The 21,397-nt window shown below is 53.4% G+C and overlaps 1 protein-coding gene across 2 annotated transcripts in view; it reads right to left on the bottom strand.

The window, feature by feature from the left end:
* Positions 1-20,522, bottom strand: part of TPST2 (tyrosylprotein sulfotransferase 2) — a 56,107-nt gene extending 35,585 nt beyond the window's left edge. Inside the window, exon 1 of one of the 2 annotated variants that reach the window (XM_018061057.1) lies at positions 20,447-20,522. The gene's annotated coding sequence lies outside the window, so the exon portion shown is untranslated. The remainder of the gene's footprint in view (positions 1-20,446) is intronic. The other variant, XM_018061059.1, reaches the window with a different exon arrangement.

Genomic DNA, 21,397 nt, shown 5'->3' with positions numbered 1-21,397 from the left:
TCCCCTGAGCCGATGAGTCTTCCCATTTTCCAGATGTGGAGACTGAGGCTACATGGCCAGAACCCCGGTGGGGCTGACAACTTCTAAGGCCTCCTCCCACCTCCGGCTTTTAGGATCTGGCCATGTCCTGGATGTGTTCTGGGCCAGCTTCCCGCCCAAGCACTCTGGCTCTCAGGAAGCTAAGCTGCTCACCTGGAAAAAGACGATGTCCTACGAGAGGGAACTGGCTCTGGAGAGGGGGGCGGGAGTGTCTGTAAGCACCACGGGGAGGCTGCCAAGTCCCCATTCATGCCCAGTCATCCAGGACAAAGAACTGGCTGGATCCCGGGGTCAGCCTGCCCTTTAATGCACAGGAGGTGACTCCAGGGCTCTGAGACAAGAGCACGACGGGGGAGGGGAAAGAGCGAAGGAGCTGGGGCGTGGAGGAGACCCCAGCCTTGCTCCCACTGGCTGCACATCTTAGCCTCAGTGTCCTCTCCTGAAAAATGGGCTCATGCCCCTCACTGCAGAGCTGCCAGGAGGACGTGCAGCCGTCACGTGGAGCCCTGTCTTGGGCAGATGCCGCACCGCTGCATTCAACTACCTACCTCCTCATCGCCCTGCCCATTTGACAGATGAGAAGACTGAGGCTCAGAGAGGTGCAGCCCTGCCTGCCCTTCACTGCACATTGAGCTGTGGCCACGGGAGCCTTGGACCTCACAAGGTGTCAGATCCTTCGTCGAAATCCTGCCTCTGTCGCCCTTGTGTGACCCCAGGCAAGCTGCTTCGCCTCTCTGAGCCTCAGTTTCCAAAGGTGTGAAATGGGGATGCGATGCAGGAATCAGAGACAGGAAGCTGCCTTGCAAACTGCAGAACGTACTGGATGTTCCCGCCCCACCCCAGGCTCCACGCTGTCCTACCCAGGAACACCTGTCACCCGTGGGCAACTCCCTTTTCTCCTGTGATTTTGGTACAACACGGGCAAGGCCAGGCAAAGCTGGCAATCCCGCTGGGAGGGAAAGCCACTTGCTCACAGTCACACAGATAGTGAGCAGTGGTGAGCAGGGCCAGGCAGCAAGTTGCAGGGGGGGTGAGGGGTCAGGGGGTGTCCAACCTGAGTGTGGAGTGCAGGTAGCGCCCAGGCTGGGGCTGCAGGTGTCCACAGCCGTGGCCACTGGGAGCACGCACATCCGAACCGGCTGAGGTCTTTCCTCCCAGCTCTCAGCGCTGAGGCCCCTTTGAAGGGTCAGTCATTCCCAGGATGTCCCCGCCTCTCCCCAAACATTCCTCCCCCTCCTTCCGGGCCCAGCCTGGCCACCCGCCCGGGGACTGGCAGCAGACACTACCTGTCTGGGACGGCACGGCTTCTCTCTGGAGCCAGAGCTCAGGTCTTCCCAGCTATTCGGTCTCCCTACAGCTGGTCTTGTCCCATCCTCTGGAATCTTCCCTTCCTACCTGTGGCTGGCAGGTGGAGCTGCCACAGAAATCAGACCACGCCACCCCCTCGTCTAAACTCTTCCGTGAGCCCTCAGCCCTAGCCGGCCACTCCAGCTCCTCCCCACAGTTTGTTAACGGTGACATCCAGCACAAGTTCAAGGTCAGCTACACGTGGAAGTCAATTTTCCAGCAGCCACCCGTTAGAGAGGTGAAAAGAAGAAGGTGGCCTGACACTTCATAACAGATTTCATTTCACCCAGTGTATCCGAAAATGTCATTATTAGTCAATATAGAAAATGATTAATGAGACAATCGACTTCCTTCTTTTCCTTAGTACTAATTTTTTGGTATCAGGGCATATCATTAGCGCGTCTCAATCTGGATGATAAATTGTCAGGAGAAACACCCAATCCGCAACTAAAGGTCATCAGAGTTACAGCTGGACACATTTACATCCATGCCCCCGAAGAGTCCTACACACATTTATAGTTTCCCAAGACATGGAATGGACTTTGTTTTGAAATCTACATTTCAATTGTATCAATATAAAAAATTCAGTGCCTCAGCTGCACTAGCCACGTTTCAAGGGCTCCACGGCCGCTCGTGGCTCGTGGCTCTTGGAGCGGAGACACAAGTTCGGTCCTTCAGTGTCTGGTCCCATAGCCCTCTCACGCCTCCTTTCCCGGCCCGTCCTGGACACGAGTGGAATCTCCACGCATGCCCTGAGTTCCCAGCTCCGTGATTCATCAGAGTCCTTCCCCAGCATCTCCCACTTTCTGCCAGTCCCCACTCCTTCCTCCTAGATACAGCTCCAGGTTCCTTCCTCCAGGAAGCCTTCTCTGACATTCCCCACATTCCTGGTCCTTCTGCTCACTCCCCTTGTTATAATGTCACACGGCATCAGCATTGTGCACTTCTAGGTTCCGCGACCTCACGGCTCTCGACATCTGGAGGGCTTGTTGTGGGGCTGGCCTATGCCTTGTTTAGCAGCATCCCCGGTCTCAACTTACTAAACATCAGTAGTGTTCCCTCCCCAAGTGGTGATGGCCAAAAATATCTCCAAGCGTCCCCTGGGGACACAATCGCTCCCGGCCAGGTGTCCCCTGGGAACACAACTGCTCCCGGCTGGGAATCAGTGCCTGTACACAGAAGGCGCCCAAAAACATGCACCCAAAACGAAGAGGCTCACCAAGCATACTGTACCATGAAGGCTGCCTCCTCCAGGAAGCCTTCCTTGATGCCTCCAGTCCAGCCAGCGTTCTCATGGGCTCTCATAGCCCCCTGTACTCACCCCAGTGCAACTTCCTCCGAGGGAAGGAACTGCATTTTGTTCACCACCGGACTCTCAATCCCTAGCTTGGCGACTGATACAAAGTATATGCTTAACAGATATTTATAGAACTGGCAAGAAAACAGGGATAACAGGTTGAAAAGTCCCCACAGGGCTAGCTTTTGCCTGTTTCAGTTCAGGGCTCTTCCATTCCTACAGAGGTGCTAATAACCATCCCCGCCCCATTTATACACGAAGCACTAGGCTAAGTATCGGCTAGACCTCTGTTCAAGTCAATGCCTTGGAGGCTCAAAACTTCTGGTTCCTCCTCCTACTGATCAAAACCAGTTACACAGGGAAGAACATATCTGCAATACATACGGCAAAGAAGATTTTGCATATTCAGAATATGCAAAGAGCTCTGCGAAATCAGCAAGAACAGAACAGGCAGCCCATTAGGAAAAGGGGCAAATCTGAAGCGATACTTCATGTAAGACATTATCTAAATAGTCAATAAGCATTTGAAAAGGTGCACCACCTCACCGGGGAAATAAATGCAAAATAAAAATACAACTTGGGGCCATAACATCTGAATGGTTAAAACGAAAAAAGAGGATAATACCAAGTGTCAGCAAGGATGTGATGCAATTAGAACGTCCGCGTTCCATGGGTGGGAGAGGGACCTGGCACATTCTCTCTGGAAAAATTCTTAGGCGTAAGAGACAAAAGCTGAATTTGTACCTTCTCTGGCCGTTGCTGTTGTGGTGCCACTAAGTTGTGTCTGAGTCTTTTGCGATCTCATGACTGAAGCCCGCCAGGCTCCCCTCTGTCCATGGGATTTCCCAGGCAAGAATACTGGAGTGGGCTGCTATTTTCTTCTCCAGGCATCTTCCTGACCCAGGGATCGAACCCGCATTTCCTGCGTTGACAGGCTCATTCTCTACTGTTGAGCCACCAGGGAAGCTGTTCCGTCTCTATAACCCAGCAATTCCACTGTTAAGTATATATCATCAGAAATGCATCTAACTTCTTCCCCCAAAGGATACATATTGACCTGTTTCCTGCAGCACCATTTGTAACCACCTCCAACTGGAAACTACTCCAATGCTCATAAACAAGAGAACGGATAAATAAGTAAATACAATAAATCCATTCATACCGGACAGCCAGGATAGAGAACAAGCCGAAACTTCACATACTATGGGTGAATATCTCAAGACAGCATGCTGAGATATTAGCCCCCAAAAGCCAACACAGAAGACAATATATGTTTGTGTGCATGTAAGCACTTTATATGCATATAAAGTACAAAGACAGGCGAAATTAATCTCCAGTAGAAGATTCTGGGTCAGCAATCACTCTTTGCAAGGAGGCATGCCGGAGGGGGGCACAGGTATCTTGGGGTGGGGGTGGGGGGTGCTGGGCACGTGCTTTTCTTATCTAGGTACTGTCACACACATGACCACGATTATGTTTTGAAAATTCATCGAGCAGTCTCTTTACGATGTGTGCACCTTTCTGTAGGTCTGATCGATTCCAATAAAAACAAGTCTTAGAGAATCACACTTTGCCAAATGCCGCTGGGCACCCTCCCACCCACCCACCTTTCCCGCGGTCTCAGAGGCACACACAGGAGTCCATTCATTCATTCAACCACCGCTGGCTGCCGGGCGCTCTCCTGGGGCCAGGCTTGGTGCCAGGTGCCGGGACATAAAAGTGGATGGAGCCTCGGCACCCGATTGTGCCAATCCCACCCCGGTGCCTGGCACACAGACCTGCCCCCACGGCACAACATGCCAGAAATGAGCCGCCACAGCTGGGGTGGCTTCTGCTCAGAGGCCAAGGAGGTGATGCCGGCCTGTTTTCCACTCTCTGTCCCGGCTCGGTGCAAGAAAGTCTGAGACTCTTTTCCTTACGCTGGGCCATTCTGCAGAGGCAGCAGGGTTCACACTCTGCTACTTGTCTGCCGCTGCCGCCTCCACTTCGCTCACCAGGCTTTCCTCTGCTCCCCGCAGGCTGGTGACTCTGGGCTGTCATCCCCAGCCCACATCTCTCTCCCCAACACCAGACTTGGCCATCAATCGTGTCCACGTCGCCTCTGCTTGCGTCAAGCCGGGACCTCAAATTTAACGCACCCAAAGCTCATCTCTTGGTTTCTCCCCCTAACTCACCCCACTCCAGTCGTGGGCAGCTCAAGACGCTCGGGCCAAAAGCCTCAGAGGTAGCCAGAACCTCCGACTCCTCTCTGTCTCTCCCACCCCAACCCAACCCGGCAGCCAAACCTGCCAACTGCGCCTTCGAAACAGACGTGGGCGATGATTTCTTGGATCTGACACCAAAGGCATAGGTAATAAAAGAAAAAAAAAAAACACTGGACTTCATGAAAATTAAAAATATTTTGTGCTTCACAAGACACTATCCCCAGAGTAATAAGGCAAGCCACAGAACGGGAAAATATATGTGCAAATCAAAGAGCTGAAAAGGGGTTCACATCCAGAATCTACAGGGAAGCCCTAAAACTCACCGACTGGCTCAAAACTGGGCAAAGAATCTGAAAGCACATTTATCCAGAGAAGACAGACAAATGGTCAACAAGTACGTGAAAAGATGCTCAACATCAGAAATCATCAGGAAAACACATATCAAAAATACAGTGAGTTGCCACCTCACCCCGATTGGGATGGCTAGGGTAAAAGAAAACAAAACCAACAACCCCCCTAACAAACAAAACCCCAGAAAGACAGAAAATAACAAGTGTTGGCCAGGATGTCAAAAAATGAATCTTTGAATACTTGCTGGGGATGTGAAATGGTACAGTCACTGTGAAAAAAGTGAGGAGGTTCTGCAAAAAATTAAACATAAAGAATTAGCATATGACCCACGCTAATTCCACGTCCCAGAAGACCCAGAGGAACTGAACACAGGGTCTCAAAGAGGTATTTTTACATCTACGTTCACAGAAGTATTACTCACAATAGCAAAAGTGTGGAAGCCACCCAAGGGTTCACGGATAGAGGTGCACAATGGGGGGGTATTTATACAACGGAATGTTACTCAGCGTTTACAAGGAAGGTGATCCCGATACATGTTACAACACGGATGAACCTGGAGGGCATTATGCTAAGTGAAATTAGCCAGTCCCAGAAAGACAAATACTGCAAGACGGCATTTACATGAGGTGTCCAGAGTCATCAGAGTCATGAAGACAGAAACTGTAATTGTGGTTGCCAGAGGCTACGGCAGAGAGGACGGGGCGGCAGGGTTTGATGGGTCCTACAGTCTTTAAGTACAATTCTTTTCTAGTCCCAGCCTTAACACAGAGCTTGGCACCGCCCCAGGCATTCATATTTTTTGAGCTTTCTCTGCAGATCACAAAGTTTTCCCAGGTATCAGGAAGCCATGAACACATGGGCTTTGCAGAAAGATGGAGCCATGTTTGAATTCTCCACCTGTCAGCTGGAGAGTCACTTAACCTCTCTGAGCCTCATTTTCCTTGCCTGTGAAAGAGGAGCGCAGTTAAATACACATTAAGGCCTTTATGCCATATTGGAGCAGACTGAAGGCTCCATTAAGGGCAGGGCTGCTTCCACTTTTTCCTCCAGGACATAAACCCTGCCTTCCTTTTTCCTTTCCGCTCCACCACTGGCGCTGTGGGCATCTGTCTGCTGGGATGCATGCATTCTCCATCCTTGTAACCGGGACGGGGCTGACCCCTTGCCCGAGACCAGCGGCTGAGGTCTGGTCAACAAAAGGGTACAGACAGTCATGGATGGGCACGAGACTCCAGGTGGGTGAACAGGAAGCAATCCTAGGGCTTGCGAGAAGAATCAGAGACCCTGTTCTCTTAGAGCTAAATGAGCAGGACGGACGACTGGAGACGTCAAAGGGGAGAGCAGGCCTGAGAATGAAGCCACCGCAGAAAAATAGCCCATCTGTGAGACAGAACGAAAGACATCGTGTCGGGTTTCCACAGTGGCTCAGGGGCAAAGAGTCCACCTCCCAGGACAGGAGAGACGGGTTCGATCCCTGCTTCAGGAAGATCCCCCATGTCACGGAACAACTCACCCCGGGAGTCACAGCTACTGAGCCTGTGCTCTAGAGCCCGGGAGCTGCAACTGCTGAGCCCACAGGCTGCAGCTACTGAGGTCCATGCACCCGAGCGCGCCTGCGCTCTGCAGTGAGAAGCCCAACACCACAATCAGAGAGCAGCCTCCACTCGCTGCCCTTGGAGAAGAGACCACGCAGCAACCAAGACCCGGCAGGGCCAAAAGTAAATAAACAATAACATTTTAAAGAGAGAGAGAGAGAGAGAGACAGTATCCTACAAGGGTGAAGCACCCAAACAGTCACATTCGAAGGCAATCTACTTCCGGACTTAACCGTTTATCTAAGCCAACGGATCACCCCTTTTATCCCCTCCACCTTTAACTATTTTAAACCAGGATTCAACCACTCACAACCAACTGATACAGACACACCAGAGGCCCTTTGGGACCTTGGCACACTCACCACTCACATGGTCTTCTCCCAGACCCCAGCATGATTTTTCCTTTTGTTCTGATAAAACTAAGCAAAATTGATTCCCAAAGCCTCAGGGGAAAACTCAGAGCGACGGCTGGAGCGAGCTAAGCACTCTCACTTCTGCCCCCAAGGGCATGTGGATCGGAGTCGTCCTCAAGGGAAGCTAACCCGGAGACTGTCGCTATGCAAAGGTCAGAAGGCTGTTCCGACACTTTACGCCTAGCAGAGTCCTGGACGAGCTTCCCCTGCCCCTTAATTGCAGTTTATGGCTTTTCTGATTGCACGTCTTCGTTGTGCAAGTTTTGCCGTGGCTGAGAGCCAGTAAGGTAGAAGGGCCTGACCAGGAACAAAGCAAGCAGGTCGCCAACACTTCCTGATGTAAGTTCCCAGATAAGAGGAGTCTTCTGCAGGTGATCTTTGGGGTATGGGTCGGGGGACAGGGTGAGGTTTTTTTTAATTTCTGGCTGTGCTGGGTCTTCATCGCTGTGCACAGGCTTCTCCCGCTGCAGAGCATGGGCTCCAGGGTGCACGGGCTTCAGCACTGGCACATGGGCTCAGCAGTTGCGGCTCGCGGGCTTAGTTGCCTCGAGGCATGTGGAATCCTCCCAGACCAGGGATCGAACCCGTGTCCCCTGCATTGGCAGGCAGACTCTTAACCATGGGACCACCAAGGAAATCCCTGGGTGGGGGTTTTAAGAGAGCCATTTGCAGGCAGCACATCCCCGGGAATCTCGTTTTACCCAGGACATTAACCTGCCCACCTGCTTCCCTCGTGGACAAACACAGTCCAGGACTGGGAGACCCTCCTTCCTCTTGCTTGCTCCCGAAGCAGACAGAAGAGGAAGACTTTCAAAGAGCTCCAAGGGCTGCTCAGAACAAGAACACTTTAAAAATCAGAGGGAGGAACCCACGAGGAGAACCATCTCCTCATGGTTCATTGACTTCTGGGGACTAGATTCAAGAGTGAGTGAATGGCCTTTCTTTAAAGAAAAATGGTTTGGGGTGCTGAAGGGGCCTGGGACTCTGCTGGAAGTATTTGCATCTGCAGACTTGCCCAGACATCACCAGAAACAGACTCAGGGAGCATGCTGCTGTGGGAAGAGTCCCTGAATGTCTCTGAGCCTCAGTTTCCTTATCTGTAAAATGGGTAAACAACACAATCCAGATTGCTATGAATTACTGAGCACTTCTATGCATCAGGCACCACATAAACTCACATATAATCCTGCCAGGAACCCAAGAGACAGTCACTAATAGGATTCCTTCCCATTTTACAGGGACAGAAACTGGAAACCAGAGAAGAGAAGGGGCTGGCCCAAGGTCACACCGCTGTGCACAAGTTAATTCAAGTGTGTCTGACCCGTAATTGGGTGAGCTAAATCCTGCAATAAATCTCTTAAAAGAAAACACTGCCCAACTCAGCCTATCTAGATAAACCAGCGATCATTTCCTTTCTTTTTTATATGAATTAAAATCAAGGTATACTGGGAAGATTCTAAAGTCAGAGTGAGATAGTACCTATAAAAACAAAACAAAAAAATACAGCTACATATATACTGGGTTGGCCAAAAAGTTCATCTGCAGAACCGTACGGGGGCGGATGGAAACGACAACGGTAATAAAAGTAACAGCAGTAACTGACAGCAGCAAACACACGCAGACTGCTCACCCCGTGCCGGGCACTGCTCCAGGCACCTTACGTGGACCAGTTCACTCAATCCTCACAGCCAACCTACGGAAACAGTGCTGTTATTGTCCCATTTGACAGACAAGGAAGCCGACGCACAGAGAGGTAAAGGCCTTGCCTCAGAACTCTCGGCAGGTACATGGTGGAGCAGAATCTTGAGCCTACACTGCTAGACACGTTTTATTTTCCTGGGCTCCAAAATCACTGCAGACGGTGACTGTGGCCATGAAATTAAAAAGATGCTTGGTCCTTGTTAGAAAAGCTATGACAAACCTAAACAGCGTATTAAAAAGCAGAGACATTGCTTTGCCCACACAGGTCTGTCTAGCCAAAGCAGCAGCTGGGAACGTGTGAGCAATGGAAACTCTTGGGCCCCTTCCAGAGCTGCTGGGTGAGGGTTCTAGGCGTGGGGTGCAGCCAGCTGTGGAGGACAAGCCCTTGGGGGTTGGGGGGTGCTGCCGCTTGCTCAAAGGCACTGTGCTCCCACCGACCTTTCTCGGGATGGGAGGGATGGCAGGAGCGGGGCAGGGGCGGATCCCCAGACACTGGAGTCTCATGCAAGGAGAGCCCCTTCCCTCCTCGGCAGAGCTGCGTCTCTCCCTTCTGGTTTCCCCAGCGAACCCACAAAACACCTGTGATTACAACAGCATCCTCCGTGCGACCCAAGGGCAGAGCCGTGACACAGGAGTGGAGGACCGAGGTTCCTGAGGCCCCGGCAGCCGCAGCCCCGGGCTGAAAGCAAGCCTACTGTCTGCCAGCGGGGAGGTCAGTGACCTCTGACTCCACAGCCCCAACCCCTTCTGCAAACCTCGGGGCTGCGTGTCATCCCCTGGAGGGTGTGGAGGGGGGTCCCCAGCAGGTGGGCGAGTCTCCCACCTCCTCAGGCATGGTTTTCACATGACCCCGACCCAAGGCCACCAGAAACACCCAACCGCGCTGTCCTGTTGCCAAGGTTGGGGGCCCCCCGGACGCGGCTCTGGGTTCCAAGTCCGTGGGAACATCCTTGAGCAAATCGCAAATCACCTCCGCTCTCTGGACCTCGGTTTCCCCGTGGGCGGAAGGAAGAGGCTGCACTCAGTCTCTGATCTGGCCCTTCCCCCCCAAACTCTCACATGCACTGCTGGCCTACTGTGTGCTGGAGGGGAGCCGGGGACACGCCGCGTGGTGCCTGCCCGGGTGGGCGCATGGCCTCTGCATGGCCCCCGCGTGGCCCAAGGGGACCACCCACGGACATGTACCTCCGCTTGGGAGCCAGGGTAACAAAACCCTCGCCACCCCAGGGGACAGAGCCCCAGCCCAAATCAAACCCACAGCGGCAATCCACCCACAGGCCTTCAACCCAAGCTTCCTCTTCCTCCCTGCAGCCCTGGGTCAGCTGGGCGGGGCGGGGCAGGGGGGCCCTCCCGGGGTTTGGGGGGTGGACTGCAGCCTCGGCCACCCTCCTGACCTCCCTGGTGCCCTCTCTCTTCACCCAGCCAACATGGACCACACCAAGGTTCCTGCACCTCCATGGGGCACACATGGCTGGTCCCCAGGGGGTTCTGATGGGCCTTGAGGCAGGATGTCACTCGCAGCAGAAGGAAGTGGGACAGAGGAGAGCAAGGAAAAGCGAGTCAGGGTGTGTGCAGGGGGGAGGGGAAGGGGAAGTAGCCCAGGTCAGGGAGGGAGAGGACAGACAGACGGACAGGGACAGGGATGGGAGGGTGGGGGCGATGCGGAGAGACAGAGATGGGCCAGAGACGAAAGGTGGGGTGTGGGGAGCGCCGGTTCGAGAGAGGGACGAGGGGAGACAGTCACAGTCAGGGGAGAGACCAAAACCAAGACAGGGATGGGAAAGAGAGATAGGGCACAGCAGAAATAGAGACCCCGGCAGACAGCGGCCGGCGGGGAGTGAGAGCAACGGGGAGCAGCCTGGAACGGGAACCTCGGCTCCCCAGCGCCCATCGACCGGACGCACACCCGCACCACCATGGCTAAACGGGTCCTTCCCTGCCCCCACCCTTGGCCCCGGCTCCTTCGACTTCAGGGAAAGAGCAGACAATCAGGGGGAAGGCTGCTGCGGGTCTGGCCCCCTCCCAGCTTCCCCCCACCCCCACCACGGGGCTCCCCCCCAAATTCCCACCTGCCAAGGGCCACCTTAGTGACAACAGCTACACCCCAAACCCCCTTCGCTGCTGTCTGCCTGATACTCTGGCTAAATGAATTCAATATCGTTAAAAACATCTTCAAAGGAAACTCTGCCCCCTCACACCTTCAGTTAACAACACGCCTTAATTAAAAAGTGACTGCAAAGAAGACACGGAAAGGAAGCGATCCTCCTGCCTCTTGGCTGAGGCTGCCAGCAGCCCAAGGACCACCCCACACAGCCCACCCCCAGGAGCCCAGCGGGGGGGGGGTCTGCCCTTTGCTCGTCCACAGGACTCCCTGGAGACAAGCACCGAGTTAGCACCCACAGCAGACCCTGTCTAGGAAGCCATCAGAAGGTGGAGGGGAACTTGGGAGAGGAAAACTTTTTCCTTCGCCAGGGTAAACCCAGGTTTTCTGACACAGCCAATTTTTAACATTCTCTCATCCCCAACATACACACACAGACAGAGAAAAATCTCAGTGTTGTGAGCTGTACCAAACCAACAAGGCCAGTTTTGTGCCTGTGGTTCCCTTCCCCTAGAAAAGCTTTCCTGCCCTCCTCAACGCAGCTAACTCCTACTGGTACAATTTGTACCCCCTCCTCCAGGAAGCCTTCCTTGACTGCCTCCCAAGCCCATGTCAGGTTCCCCCAGGTGCTTAGCAGCCTGAGTGGCCTCTCTGGTTCACTGCCTCCTCCACTGGAAGGCACAGGACTGGGCATTCCCTACGTCCTCTCGACATTAGGGGTCAGCAAGGCCCCCAACTCCCAGCACCAGCTGCATGGATTATTTGTCCGCTCCATGGGAGAACAAAGTGAAGGCATCCAAGTGCACTCGGAGGGGTTGAAATCAAAACAAAACCTTCTCTGTGCTCCATGAAGATTTTCCAGGCAGAAGCTCTGACGTAACAAGAATGTACTCACCTGGCACCAGTTGGCCTAGCCCACTTCCTGGCCCCCTAGACTCTGCATCCGTGACCCAGCCAATCCGAGCCTCAGTCTGTCTCACCCATAAAGTGGATACAATAGTGAACTACCCCTAAAGAGCTAAGTACCCAGGAGGCCCTCAAATGTTAATTGCAATCCTTTTTATGACAACATTACATTCACCAAAACACAAAACACTATTACTTGAGTAATATGAGTAGATGGAGGTTGTCAGACAACCTATAAAGGGCCCAATAATTGTTATTGGCAGGACTTCCCCGGTAGTCCAGTGGTGAAGACTTCACCTTGCAATGCAGGGGCTGTGAGTTCAGTCCCTGGTCAGGGAGCTAAGATTCCCCCAGGCTTGCAATGCAGGGGCTGTGAGTTCAGTCCCTGGTCAGGGAGCTAAGATTCCCCCATGCTTGCAATGCAGGGGCTGTGAGTTCAGTCCCTGGTCAGGGAGCTAAGATTCCCCCAGGCTTCTGCCAAAAAACAGAACATAAGCAACAGAAGCAACGTTGTAGCAAATTCAATAGAATTTTTTTTTTTTCCTAAAAAAAGCACTAGTGATTTTTTATAAAAACTGTTTTCAGGTCTGCGGACTATACGGTCTCTGTTAGAATTACTGGACTCTGCTGTGGTAGGTGGAAGAAAGTGTGGGCCCCTTTCAATCAGTTCAGTTCAATCGCTCAGTTGTGTCCGACTCTTTGAGACCCCATGAACCGCAGCACGCCATGCCTCCCTGTCCATCACCAACTGCCGGAGTTCACTCAAACTCATGTCCATCAAGTCGGTTATGCCATCCAGCCATCTCATCCTCTGTCGTCCCCTTCTCCTCCTGCCCTCAATCTTTCCCAACATCAGGGTCTTTTCAAATGAGTCAGCTCTTCGCATCAGGTGGCCAAAGTACTGGAGTTTCAGCTTCAACATCAGTCCTTCCAATGAACACCCAGGACTGATTTCCTTTAGGATGGACTGCTTGGATCTCCTTGCAGTCCAAGGGACTCTCAAGAGTCTTCTCCAACACCACAGTTCAAAAGCATCAGTTCTTCAGCACTCAGCTTTCTTTATAGTCCAACTCTCATATCCATACATGACTACTAGAAAAACCACAGTCTTGACTAGACAGACCTTTTATGACAAAGTAACATCTCTGCTTTTTAATATGCATCTCTGCTTTTTAATATGCTGTCTAGGTTTCAATACAACTTTGTTTCAATAAAACTTTATTTATAAAAACAAGCTGTGGACCAGATTTGGCCCATGGGCTGTAGTTTTCGGACCTCTGATCTAGGTTGTCACTGCTTCAAGTGTGGTCTTTAGACAGCAGCACTGGAGTCCCCTGAGAGCTGGGCCTGCCCAGTCAGCATCTGCAGAGTTCGGCGAGATCTCTAGGGGATTCGTGCAAGTGTTCAAGTTTGAGAGGTGTGGTGTGTCTCAGTCACGTAGTCATGTACAACTCTCTGCGACCCCATGGACTATAGCCCGCCAGGCTCCTCTGCCCATGGGATTCTCCAGGCAAGAACACCAGAGTGGATTGCCATTCCCTTCTCCAGGGGGTCTTGCTGACCCAAGGATGGAACCGGCGTCTCTTGTGTCTCCTGCATTAGCAGGCAGATTCTTTATTGCTGAGCCACCCTGGGAAGTCCCAGTTTCCCAGTTGGGCAGCTCACGTCAGAGATATCATTTTCTCTTTTTCTTTTTGCCGCCTCTACTGGAACATGTGCTCCGGGAAAAGTGGGACCTGGTGGCTTCCTGAATCTTGCACCCCAGCATCTAGCTGAGAACTTGCCACGTGTCCTTATTTATTTAGCAAGTTACTGAGGGCCCAGTGTGGCCCAGGGCCAGGTGCAGGGGTCACGGCGCTGACTGCAGACGTCTATGCAGTGACAGGTGGATGGCTGACCCGCCACGGCAGCCACTCGAGCTGGGGAGGGGGTTCGAATCCTGGTGCTGTCTCCTCAGGCCTGCGTGACTTCAGGGAAGTGACCGGACTGTCAGTTTCTGGGAAATGAAGCTGTCAGTAGAGAAGTGTCTCTCTGGCACCCTGCGAGGGCAGGGAGAGGGTATAGGATGGTGCTCCAGCAGCTGTGAGGCGGCGTGGACGTCCTCACGGCAGAGGGGCCTCCGTCAATCGTGTCCGACTCTTTGCCACTCTATGGTCTGTAGCTGGCCAGGCCCTCTATCCACGGGGCTTCCCGGGCAAGAATACTGGAGCGACTTGCCATTTCCTCCTCCAGGGGACCTTCCCGACCCAGGGATCAAACTCACATCTCCCGCATTGGCAGGTGGACTCTTTACCACTGAGCCCCCTGGGAAGCCCTAGCGGGACCTTACCTGGCCCCCAAATAACCCTGTGGGCTAGTCAGGGGCCTGGACCTGGTAAGGCAGGACCCTGGGGCCCAGAAAGGGACTGCAGGATGGGGACAAGGCCGTGTTAGAAGCCTTGAGGGGACTCTCCTGGTGGCCCAGTGGCTAAGACTCCACGCTCCCCACGCAGGGAGTTCAGGCTCGATCCCTGGTAAAGGAGCTAGATGGCACATGCCGCAACTAGAGATCCCGCAAGCCCCAACTAAGACCTGGAGCAGCCACATTAAAAAAGAAAGCCTCAAAGGTTTACAGCAGAAGAGGTGAGAGGCCTCAGTCTCTGATGACCCAGAAAAGCAGCGCTAGAAGCGCTCCTGGAGAACACTGCAACTAGTGGTTTAAAATACATATTCATATTTAAAGCAACAGATCTGCTCATTCAAATGAACCCAGGCAGGCCCCTGGGGTCCTCAGAGCCTGGAAGGTGAACACTCGGCCAGGGACCCTCAGGGCTGGGGCACGGTGGGAAGAAACCAGGAGAGCCCAGGCCACCAAAGGGGCAGCTTCAGGACACTCTAGCGTGGCCCAAGCTCCTGAGTTTCCCTAAGAAGGGAGGCTTTGGCATTATTCTCTAAAAATATTCGAATGTTTTCTCTTTTTAAAATAAAACATCATGAGAGTATACAAAAGCCACCCTGTGGGGTGAAGCTGTTGACTGGCAGCTCGTTACAGCCCTGCCTACCCATTTCACAGGTGGGGAAACGGAGTCTCAGTGGGGGCAAGCACTCTGTCCAATGTCACACAGCACTCTGGAGGCAGAGCTGGGACTCAGCTGCCTCTGAGCTCTTGCCCAGCCCCCAGCTGCTCATGAGACTGGGACACCTGGGTGGGGAGGAGAAATCTAGACCTCACAAGCCAAAAGCCCTGCGTGTTCTGTCCATCCGAGAAGCAGTGTGGATAGAAGGGCAGAAAAAGGGATGAACAATTATTAATGACATATGGTAATTTTATGATAAATTTTATGATAAAATATCTAAGAATAATTCTATAATAATGTAATAAGAGCAACTGAGATTTTCTGTATGCTAGGCATGAAGACAGGGTATCTAGAAGCAGGTAAGATGGTAATTAACAGTGTAGACCCTGAGGGCGTCCCTGGTGGCTCAGTGGTAAAGAATCCTCCTGCCAATGCAGGAGACATGAGTTCGATCCCAATCTGGGAAGATCCCATCTGCCTGGGAGCAATGAAGATAGAGCCTGTGGCTCTAGAGCCTGATATCCTGTGTTCCACCTCGAGAAGTCTGTGCACCAAGACAAGAGAAGCCGCCACTCTCTGCAACTAGAGGAAAGCAATCAATACCCAGCACATAAAAGGATTAAAAAAAAAAAAAAAGGGTGTAGACTCTGGATTCAAACCCTGTCTCTCCCTACTTCCCAGCTGGGTGACCTTGTGCCAATGACTTTGCCTCTCTGTGCCTCTGTGTGGACATATCGGAGGACGGGTGGGAGAATTAAGTGAATTCAAGCATAGAAAATACCTAGAACACTGCCTGGCACTCAGTGAGCCCTGTTGACGCTGTATTTATAATCACTGCCTCGGGATAGATGGGGAAGCTGGTCTCACAAAGCAACACTGTTCGAGTATCTCTGAAGAGCCTGTCTGACCCCAGGGGCCTGGCGTTTCCCCTAGGGGCAGGGTGGGCACTTTACCCGCGACCCCTCCCGTCAACACCTGCAGGAAGTAGGTCCCAGCTGCGCCTGTATTCTGCAGATGAGAAAACTGAGGCATTGAGGAGTCAGCCAGGGAACACCTCGCCCTCATGTGGAACTGCCCGGATTCAAACACAGGCCCGGGCCCTCAAAGATGCTATGGCCCAGCCCACTCTCTGGCCACAACTGCCTGGGTCAAAAGTCTGGTCGATGCAGGATTTCACTTGGCAGCCCAGACATTCTCCTGGGGGCTATGGAAGCCCGGGGTGGAGGAGACCCGAGCAGGGGGCGTGGGAAGGGGCAGGCACCCTGGAACCTGCCCCGGAACCAGATAGAACAGATGTGTCTGCAGAGAGCGAGGAGGCAGGCAGTTGGGACAGGTGGCAAGTAGGGAGGCCAGGAGCCTGCTATCCAGACAGGTTTCCACTCTACCGCCTGGCAGATCAAAGCCACGATGGCCACACCCGGGCTTTCAGGTCAATATCTGCCGCTTTTGAGCTGCGACTCTTGCTACAAATTGATCCACGAAGTCACGTGGATAACACGCCTGAGCGCTTTACAGATCCCAAGGTGCTACTGCATTCAGTCCACGCCCATTCCCCAGCGGGATACACTTGAGGTCCAGCACGGGCAACCCCTTGCCTAGCCACCACAGCCCTGTTTCCATTTCCCCAGGCTTCCTTCTCCATGCACAGAATTCAGGATTTTAAAAGGCCAAGGGAGGGAAAGGATGCACGAGTGAACAAAAGCAGGAGGGGCTGGACATGGCCACCAGGAGGCCGGGTCTCCACGGCCCTCCCAAAGAGCGGCGGCCTGGGTGGGACGAGGCCGGTGGCTGGGACCCCGGGATGCACAGCCCAGTGCCAGCTGAGGTTCCTGAACCAGCGGATTACAGGCTGAACCTCAGGAAGAATTGGTGACCTTCAAGCCCCCTTGTGGTCTCACGACACCAGCGCCCTCTGACCTGGGCTCTTCCTGGGCAGCCCTGTCTTATCTAAAGACAAGGAGCGTGGGCGTCCCAGGTGTGGGGGCAATGACCGAGAGGAGGGACACAGGTGGCCGTCGCTCAGGCCTCAGGCCTGGGGGGGGGCGTCTCTGGAAATAAGCAGTGTCCCACTTAGGGTGTATCTAACTTGCCCAATGGCTCAGGCGGTCAAGAATCTGACTGCAGTGCAGGAAACTCCGGATTCTCAAATTTGATACCTGATTCATTAGGTTCCCTGGAGGAGGAAATGGCAACCCTCTCCAGTACTCTTGCCTGGAAAATCCCATGGACAGAGGAGCCTGGCGGGCTACAGCCCATGTGGTTGCAAAGAGCCGGACACTAAGCATGACTGCAAGATAAGGGAGCCTCGTGGCTGCCGGGGGACGTCACGGGGGTACGGGGTGGAGTACAGGCAGGACCAGACTCCACTTCCAAGCCCCGGAGCTGCAGTCTAGGAAACCCGTCAGAGGTGTCCCGGCTTCCACACGGAGCCTCAGCTGTCAAGGCACTCCTGCTGGCCTAGGGCTGGGGGGTCTGAGCCATCCCCCTTTCCTTTCAGCCAACGCAGAGGCCCCTGAAGGCGCCACCGGATCGTGCGCCGGGTCCTGGGGTGGGCCTAGTGAGCCCTGGGATTCCTTTCCTCACGGCCTCCCCTGGTCCCGATCAGGATCTGGCAGGAGGAACCTCAGCAAATATTTCTCACTGTTAGAGGACACGGTGCACATGGGCCTCACCTAACTGCCCCAGTACTTGATCTGTTTCCCTTCCTCAGAGTACCCAGGCGTTCCCAGTTACTTTGCTAAGGAAGAGCTTAATTTCCTGTGCTTCAGTTTCACCTGTGTAAATTTCATGTGCATTAATTTCACATGTGTTAACTTCTAACTAGCAGGGGTCAAAGCCAGTGATTTGGAAGATTTCAGCTGCTGAAGACTAAATTTGTTCAAGAGCATTAGAACCCTCATCTGCTGCGGATAGGATTCTAAAACAGCGAAGCTGCTTTGGAAAACGGTTTGGCGGGACCTCAAAAGGTGGAACGAAGAATTACCATATGACCCCACAATTTCACTCCTAGGGCTGTACCCCAGAGAACTGAAAACATACACTCACACAAAGACTTATACAGGAATGTTCACAGCAGCACTGTTCATAATAGTCCCAAAGTGGCAACAACCCAAATGCCCATCAGCTGATAAACAGATAAATAGGATCTATTCAATGCAATGGAATACTACTCAGCACCCCCCAAAAAAGTAATGAGCTGCTAAACTAGGGACTTCCTTGATGGTCCAAGGGCTAAGACTCCATGCTCCCAGTGCAGAAGTCTTGGGTTCAATCCCTGATCAGGGAACTAGATCCCACATGTCACAACTAAAGATCCTGCTGAAACGAAGATCCCACATGCCTCAACTAAGACCCGGCGCAGCCAAATAAATATTTTTTTTAATGCTAAAATTAAAAAAAGTAATAAAATAGCACATACTAGCATGTGGATGAAACTTGTGAACATTCTAAGTGAAAAGCACCAATCACAAAAGGCCATAGTGCATGATTCCCTTTATAGGAAATGTCCAGAATAGGCAAATCCATACAGATGAAAAGTAGATAAGTGGTTGCCAGGGGCTGGGGGAAGGAGGGATTGGCAGTGACCGCTGATGGGCCCAGGGTTTCTTTATGGGCAGCGAAAATGTTCTAGAATTAGACACTGGTGACGGTTGCGCAACTCTGTGACTATCTCAAAAACCACTAAATTGAATACTTTAAATGGGTGAATTGTATGGTATGTGAGTTATATCTCAATAAGGCTATGATTTTAAAAAGTTACATGAGATTTTAAAGAATAAGGTGATATAAACACATATATTAAATAAATAATAGTACAATTGGGAGTCAGTAGGTTAAAATGGTTCACAAGTGACACAATAAACCCGATTTCACAGTCATGGAAACTGAGGCTGAGTGCAGGGGATGACTTGCCCAGGCCACATCACTACTAAACCAGAGTGAGTCACACCAAGATCTGTCCAAACCCAGAAGCCTGGCATAACCATCAAGCCACCCAGCTAAATGAAGGCATGTGAGATGGAGTAGAGGGAAAAGTGTCCACAGCCCAGAATGGGAGACAGACCTGCAAAAAGGTTAACAAGCAAGGGCCTGTTAACTCTGTGGGATACCAAATAGGAAGGCCCAACGATGCCAAAAGACCCTGATGCTGGGAAGGACTGAGGTCAGGAGGAGAAGGGAACGACAGAGGATGAGATGGTTGGACGGCATCACCAACTCAATGGACATGGGTTTGGGTAAACTCCCGGTGTTGGTGATGGATAGGGAGGCCTGGCACGCTGAGGTTCATGGGGTCGCAAAGAGTCAGACAGGACTGAGCGACTGAACTGAACTGAAGGATGCCTGTAGAGTGCCAGGGAAGGCTTCCAGGAGGAGGTGCTCCTCAAGGAGGTTTCTGAAGGATGAGTAGGCGTTTAGCAGCTCCCCACGCCCGCACCTCCCTTCCAACGTCTCTCCAAGATACACGGAGTCAGGGGGCCTCAGGCTGCGTTTCACTTCTCCCACATCCTAGCTGTGGGATCTAAGGCCATGGGCACAAGACCTCTCTGAGACTCAGTTTCCCCATCTGTAAAAGGAGAAGAAGGCAAAGTGATCAGCCCTTCTAACTACTGCACTCAATCAGACGGTTCCCATCCGTCCTCACGAGGGGGCGGGCCTCTGAAGTGGGAAAGCTAGACCTCGACCTCCGCCCCACATAATAACAGACTCTGCCAGGTCCGGCGCGCCCAACCTTAGTGACTATGCCCCCTTTCCCTGGCCGCCACTCCCAGTCCTAGCTTTAGGAGGCATCTCCCATTCAGCTCACTCCTCCGAGAGCCGGAGGTTTCTGGGCAGTGGGATCCTCTGGTCAAACTCCACACCCCTCCTAGCGGGTAACCCCTTATCTCATGCTCTCGGCGCCCCCCACTCCCCGCTCCAGGCAACTATTTCCTTCCCCTAATCCCTCCACTTGAGACACGCCTCGCAACTCCACAGCGGCTGCAAGTTAACTTCCACGAGCCACCCCCCGCCCGTCTCGGCGCCCGCGTGGGGGTCCCCGCGCACGCCAGGGAGGGGTCGGTGGCTCCGACAGCGGAGACACGCTGCTTCCCGCCCCCTCTCCCCTCAATACACACACACACACACACACACACACACACACACACAGACGCTGAGCACCTCCCGGGTTCACCGCGGGATCCAGGTCACGGGGACCGGGTCTCTGCCGCATCCTGCGGAGAGCGCACTGAGCGCACGGAGCGGGTAGGATCCGCGAGACGCCCGCCAGCGCCGCCTTCCTCCCAGCACCCAGCTCCGGAGCCCGGAGCAGCCGGGCCGGGCCAGGGAAAAAGCCGCGAGGGCCGAGGGCTCCCCGGCGCTCGAGGCCGACCCGCAGGCGGCCTCCTGCAGGCGGCAGCAGCCCAGGCCCCCGCACCGCGCCGCCCCGGGGCCACCTACCGTGAGAGGCTCGCCGCGGCAGCCCCGCGCGCCCAGCGACTCCCAGCTCGCCAGCCGCCCCGGCCGGGGGAGGCGTGGCCGCAGCGCCGTGACGTTGCGCGGGGGCGTGTCTGGAACGTGGCCCCGCCCCTTTCAGGCCCGCCCACGGCCGCTCCCCATCACCCCAGTCCAGCCTCCAGACCTCGTGGTGGGGCGGGGCGTCCCAGGGAGACTTCCCAACGCAACCCTGGTCCACACGCCGACTTACCCCCAGGCCCAGGCAGCTCACCGCTTTCCCTCCCCGCCGGCAGTTCTGTTTAAGAGAATTTCCCTCTGTCTGTATGCAAGGGAGTGGAATGATCGCCAGGAAGTGGTGTGAGAGAAGAAAACCAGACCCTGGGCAGTGTTTTAAATGCTGTTTGCATAAAACAAAAAAGACGAGATTGAAGGGCTGCCCTACAGTTCGTATACATCAATGGTTCTCAAAGAGGGTGTGATTTTGCTCTCTTGCGGGCCGCCCCGCTCCCCGGAAGACATTTAGAAAAGTCTGAAGATATTTTTGATTGTCACCGCTGCGGGGGGTGGGGGGGGCGGAGCGGCGCTGAAGGTGGGAGTGTGTTTCTACTGGAATCTAGTGGGTGGAGGCCTGGGATGCTGCTAAATAGCCTACAATGGAGGGGAGGAGGGCTGACCTCCTTCCCCCCAAACCAAGAGCCATCCAGCCTAAATGCGAGGTGGAGAATCCCTGACAGACAAGACGAAAACTCTGGGCTGGGAGGTCTCATCTCGGTCTAACTTCTCTGTGCCTCTGTTTCTCCATCTGTAAAACAGCAGATAATAGACCGATCTGTGCGTTATATGCATGTGGGTTGAATACCTGAAGGAAGGGGAGGCAGGGGAACAGGCTTACTTTTTACTGTGAGCCTTTGTTCTTTTTCCGTTTGAACTGTAAGCCTGGCAGGCTACAATCCA

Source organism: Capra hircus, chromosome 17, assembly GCF_001704415.2.
Source record: "Capra hircus breed San Clemente chromosome 17, ASM170441v1, whole genome shotgun sequence".
NCBI classification, from domain to species: Eukaryota; Metazoa; Chordata; class Mammalia; order Artiodactyla; family Bovidae; genus Capra; species Capra hircus.
This window is presented reverse-complemented; position numbering and strand designations above follow the sequence as displayed.